The following is a 6,736-nucleotide window of genomic DNA, read 5'->3' on the forward strand; positions in this document are numbered from 1 at the left end:
CGCAGAGGTTAACAAACACTGGCCAGATTCTCCGTGGCCCCAACCTGATAAATGACTTGTCGCTTTTCCGTGGTTTATGTTAGATCGCTGGAGTTGGCAAAATCCTTTCAGGCACAGACGCGACCGAGGTCTGTTCTTGATCACCTGGCCGAAGTGCGCAGACTCACAGGCCTGGATAAGAACTAGAGTTCAGTCCGGATTCGGTCGTTCCTTTATGCGTGCACGCAGACATCCCCTGAGCATTCACAGTAATGCCAGGTAGCGGACGATGCACAAGAGTTGTCATCCAGGAACTTAGACTGCTGGGAGATAGACGGATATCAGCTGTTCTGAAGACACAGAGGCACCTGAGCCGGCCTTGGGACCGGTAGAGAGGGCCCCCAAGCCACGTGGACCTCTGAGAAAATACTGGGCTCTAAATCCTGGATAATTGGACAATACACTAATTCAAGGAGTTGAGGGAAAGTGGTCCATTGAATGATCTATGACGGTGTCGCTGAACTTCTCTGAAGAACTACTGATCCAAAGAATTGGGAACCACTTCAACACAAAATCATTTAAAAAAAAAAAAAAAAAAAGAGTTAAAATAAAAATCAGTTGAAATCATGCCTGGCTTTGAAAACCCACACTGCTTGTCCTGTGATTTTGCACACATTACTTAATCTGACCCTGAGTTTCTTGTGCATGAAATGGGAATAACAAACTTACCTCATGGGCTGAGAAAATTAAGATAATGAAATGGGTTTAGCAGTGCCTGGCACATAAAGCACAATAAATGAGAGCTATTAAAACATGTAGGTCTTTAGAAAGACAACTTAAAATATAATCATTTTATGATGAAAATGCTGGAACTTTTATTTCTGTATTTCATGAGATTAGTTTTTACTGCACATTTTTAAATGACAGTTGAAAAATTTCATGTTTCACATAAACTATTATTTGAGGTTTCACAGTTCTTTAACAAATTTACATATTTTAACTTACACTCTGATATCTTTAAGCTAGGAGCCTTGGTTGATCCATCTTTGCATCCTGAAGATTTCAAACAGTGCCTGGTAGGTACATAGACATGTAGTAGATTGACACTAAATGTTGATTGACCATTAAAATGGCAATGTTGTGGGGTGGAGAAGAAAGAACCCCTTGAAATAAATTTTAGCTAGATGCCCAGGCAGGAAAGCAGTTCAGTCACCCTGGTATTAGGTGCGGGAGAAGGGGGGGAGCAAGCATGAGTGCAGTTAACCAACTGACAAAATGCTTAACATCTGGGACTTCAGACTTTGAAGTACGTTAAGGCTCAGTTCCTGTCTTAAGGAACCTCTGTAATAATACTGCTATAAACAGTACAGGGGCATTTTTATTATTAATAGATATTCAACAGGAGAGTAAGCCCAAAACACTACTTAATGGGAAATTGTTGTCAAGGCTTATAAACTAGGTAAGTTCCTTTGTAATATACCTGCACATAGGCAAAAGGCCAAAAATCTAGAGGAAGCATGAAAGGCCCTTTCTGCCTCAAAGGTAGCCAAATTACAGTATTAAATCTAGTTATCAGTTTAAAATTCAGCAACCAGTAGAAAAAAAATGGGTCTCATGTATACATTTGATTGGAAATGTGAAGTTCTGTTTGAATATTGATTATGCCATAAGTTTCCTCTGAGGTAAGATAATGCCATGTTTTCATAAAATTGGGGAGAATTTCTATTTCAAAAAGTATTCAAACATAACACACGCACATAGTGATTCAAAAATATACACAGTAATTTCTAGATTCAAAAATCTAGCAGTAATTATCTGAGTGATATGATTATGGATGGTTTTTATTTTCTTCCATTTGCTTCTCTATTTTTTTCAGTTTTCAACAATGGATGCACATTACTAGTATGAAAAAATATGGTTTAAAGAAACTTCTTAAGCACTACTCACAAAACAGGAAACAAAAACAATGTGAGAGGAAGCTCTCAGACATTTACACCTAAATGTGAACTCATTGTTCAAATTTCTATTGCTGAAGGGAATAAACATACTTACAAATTTAAAAACTGAAGATCAGGGTAACTGATTTAATTAAGTTCGAATAGCTGTTAAGCGACCACACTAGGGCACAGAGTACCAAACAGGAGGCTCTGAATAGCCAAAAGGTGGAAACATGAAAGTGCTGGACTCTATGAGGAAGGAGCAAAATAAAGGGCTGAATGCAGCCCAAGCTGAAAATTCTGCCCCCTCCTTCTTCCAGATGGCAAGGAAAGCTATTGCTTAATCGTGTCAGGACCTCCCCCACTTTCCTTGCTAATAGGAAAGCAAGCCTTTAGCACGTAGACCCTTAAAATCTACCTCCACTCTGCTAGCATTTACCTACATGCTTCTTTCACTCATTTCCCTGAAACCCTTCAATGGCTGTCCAAAACAAGGTCTACAAAGCCTTCCAAGATGGGACTCTTGCCTTGTTCTCATCATTGCTTTCCTCATAGTGAAGATCCCAGCAACGACAGCTACTTATTGTTCGCCCTACTCAGGTCTTGTTTTATTAGCTTTCCGGGCCTTTTCCTGGATGTCCATTCCCACTTCCTGTTTCTTTTACCTGACTTAATTCATGTTCAGTCATCAAATCCAAGAAGTTTTCTCTAAACCACCATCCCCACTCCTGGGCTGGACTAGGTGCCCTTGTGCAGAGCTCTCAAATTATTGCACTTAGTCATTGCCATGGACCTAAGTTTATGTGTCCATCTATTTCACTAGATTAAGAGCTCTTGACAGGGGCAGAGACTAGTTACACCTTATTCACCTTTGTGCCCCATAGTGCCTGGGACGTTGTAGATATACAACTTATTTTGACTAAATTATCAGTACTCATGCACCTTTGTAGAAATGGAGCCTCTCTTTCATCTTCAGTATAAATCCAGAGCTCACAACTACTCAAATGTAGAGTCAGCTGAGACTCCTCCCTACCTCCCCAGTCATAGTTATCTGGAACTCCATTTCCCATAATCAAAACTTCTCCCTTTCTTAATCCAGCACCGAGTCCTCCCCACACCCATTGGATTAACTGAAATCTGGCTCTTCTTGAAAAATATTCCTGCAACTTTCCCACACATATGTTGTTCATTCCCTCACATCCCATATACTCTGGTATCAGTGTCCTTGTCTTTTCCTCAAAACCATTTCCAACTATTACTCCTTCGCTATCCAAGTAAATGCCCTTGTCCCTTGAAAGATAGGTAGCAATATCACCCTATACCCCTCCTCATTCAGGTAACTTAACCTCCACCATTCATTGATAGTTTGGCACCTGGCTTAGTCTTCCTCTCCTCCTCAGTCCTGGAGACTTCATTGTCCACAAAAACACTCGCACTAGCTTCTCCATTCTTTATCTCAATTGAAATAACCGTTACCCCCAAGAAGCCTACTACCAAACCCTGCACTTGTCTTGTTCCCAACTGCTCCGTTCTTGAAATATCAGAGTTCTGGATACAAATACATCACTCCCTTGCCCCTTCTACATTCTCCATGTTATCAACCCCACCTCCACTTCAATCCCTAGGCAGTCTAGACTACATGGCCCATTACTCCAGTCACTATTGCCCAAGTCCTTAACATCTTCACCTAGTCATCCTTTCATCTCACAGAACAAACCCCAATCCTAGATCAATCAAGTGTCTTCCATTTCCATTCCTACAACAGAATACTGAGTGTCACTACAGAAATCACTCAAGTGCTCTAATTGTTGCCAGTACACATTCAGTCTCTAATCTCAACTGGACCCTCAAAGCTACCTGTGACCCTTAGTTTGCATAGTAAGCTCTCATCTTGTTCTACAGTTGGTACGTCAGCATTTCTACAATTTTTTTTTCTAAGATTTTATTTATTCATGAGAGACAGAGAGAGAGAGAGAGAGAGAGGCAGAGACACAGGCAGAGGGAGAAGCAGACTCCATGCAGGGAGACCGATGCAGGACTTGATCCCGGGTCTCCAGGATTACACCCTGGGCTGAAGGCGGTGCTAAACCACTGAGCCACCCGGGCTGCTCAGCATTTCTACAATTTTCTCAAATCTCCTAGCCTGCTATTTTCCTCTTCATCCTCAGCAGATGACCATGAAAGAATCCCACAAGTGCCTGGGTGGCTCGATCAGTTGAGCATCTGCTGGCTCAGGTCGTGATCTGTGTCCTAGCATTGAACCAACATAGGGCTCTCTGCTCAGTGGTGAGTCTGCTTCTCCTTCTTATTCTCCCTCTGTCTCTAATAAATATAATCTTAAAAAAAAAAATCTTAAAAAAAAATCCACAGAAAGAAATAGAAGACATCAGGCAGGCAATCTGTCAACTTTTTACCTTAACACCAGCAAATTCACCGACATGATAATCACACTTTTTTTCTGGCAAAATGTTAGAGATGTGCTTCTTAGATAGCTAAGATTAAAATCTCCAGTGTGTGCTTGAGCTCATCCTTCTGAGTCTTCATAGAGATCTTGTCCCATCCTATATTCTTTCTCTTCCTTGCTCCTTTCTGGTTCCTGCCCATATTAGTCCATGCTCTAATTTTCTTCATCCTTCTCCAATGCACATGTACAAAAATTTGTCATCTCATGTCCTTTCTTTTACATTCACTGTTAGCTTATTCCTCCCTATCTCACAGCCAAGTTTCTGGAAGACGTTTGCTGTCCCTAGTTCTTTCTCTCTCATTTCCTACTGAACCCACTGCTAAATGGTTTCTACTCTCCATACTTCATTATACGGTTGCTCCCCATGTCAAATGTCTCCTTTTTTGCCAAATCGGGTGGCCATCCCAGGCGCATCTTCTGGTTCCTTGAAAGCCTCATATTCCTGGGCTTTCTACCATCTTCTTACCTCCTCTTGATGGTGATGGGATTTCCTTCTTCTGCTATGCAGTAAATACATTAGTCTCTCTGGGTTCCCTCTTTAGTCCTCTTTTCTTACTATACTTTCACTAGATAATCTCTTCCACTGCCTTAAGTACAATTAACATTTTTAAAAGCTATGCCCAAATCTTGACACCTCCAGATCTCTTTCCCGCTTCAAACGTATAAATCCAACTGCCTACTGTTTATCTCCTCTTACATCTTTTATTATCTCAAGTGCTATTCAATATTAAAATATACCCAATATTGAACTAATCATATCCTTTTCTCCCTCCCTGCATCTGTCTCATCCTCCAATTCAATCAAGTACTAGTCCTAACAATTTTATTTCCTACAACTTTGGAGGTGCCTGGTTGGCTGGGTTGGAGGAGTATGTGATTCTTGATCTTGGGATCAAGTTTTGAGTCCCACACTGGGTGTACAGATTACTAAAAAGAAATAAATAAACTTAAAAAAAAAAAACTAAACAAAAAACTTTGGAAATCTATCCATGTTTCTCAGTGTCACCACTGCTATTTAGCATAGTGGTTAAGAATGCAGATTCGGAAACTAGACTTACTTGGGTTTAAATCCTCACTACCCTACTTACTATCCAGCTGTGATTCTGGAACAAGTAATAAGCTCTCGAATGTCTCGGTACTTATCAGTCAAAATGTTACCTAACATTAGTGCAGACCACCATCATCTACTTCAGATTACTCCAACAGCATCTTAAGAGGTTTCCTGACCTCCAGTCTGGCCCTTCTCCAATCCAGTCTCTTTGGTGTAGCTAATAATCTTTCCTAAAACACAGATCTCATCATGTTACTCCTTACTTTAAATCTTTTAATGGTTTGCCACTGTCTTCAAGAGTATGTTTAAACTTAACAATGTACACAAGCCCTTAAAATCTGGTCCCTGTTAAATACTAAATCATTCTCTCTTATGCCTATCTCTGCCTCAGTAAACCAGACTAAACTAACTGTAGGTCCTCACACTTCCTATGGCATTCTCTGGCTCTGGGTATCTGCATATGCTGTTCTCCCTGCCTGTAAACCCTCTCTCTTCTAAACTCTTCTTCCCACTATACACATACTTGCTTAGCTCAACAGATACTTTTGTTCAACTTCTTCTTTTGGGTATCACTTCTTCTAAGCCTTTCCAACTCCTAAGACTGGTTTGGTGCACCCCAACTAGGTCCTTAGCATTCCATACTTGCCTTTGGATGTTAAACTCACTAAATTGCTTGTTTTCAGACTGTAAGTTCCTTTAGGAGAGAGCTGTGCCTTGTGTACTACTAATATCCCTAGCAATTAACATAGTGATAGGCACATAGTAGACTTCAATCATTACCTGGTGAATAAATTGAGTGTACACTGCTTGCACACCCTTTTAATGAACTCTGTCTAGAATTTAAATGCTACATCTAACCAACCAAGTCACCAGTTTCTACAGCCCTTGAATGTAGAAAGGATTTCTTATTTTCTACTATATATCCTATGAAAGGAATGATGTGGATAAAAATACATCATATGGGACGCCTGGGTGGCCCAGGGGTTGGGAGCCTGCCTTCGGCTCAGGTCGTGATCCCAGGATCCAGGATCGAGTCCCACATCAGGGTTCCTGCAGGGAGCCTGCTTCTCTCTCTGCCTGTGTCTCTGACTCTCTCTCAGTCCACGTCTCTCATGAATAAATAAATAAATCTTTAAAATAAATAAATAAATAAATAAATAAATAAATAAATAAATAAATAAATAAATATCACATTTTGCAAAATCCAAGTAATCTCAAGTAAGACTAATTTAAGTGTCACATTTTAGAAGAACCTGTAGAAGACTACATTGACAAAATTCTTAACACATAGTGAAAAGAGACAATA

Source organism: Vulpes lagopus, chromosome 3 (genome assembly GCF_018345385.1).
Source record: "Vulpes lagopus strain Blue_001 chromosome 3, ASM1834538v1, whole genome shotgun sequence".
In the NCBI taxonomy this organism is placed as follows: Eukaryota; Metazoa; Chordata; class Mammalia; order Carnivora; family Canidae; genus Vulpes; species Vulpes lagopus.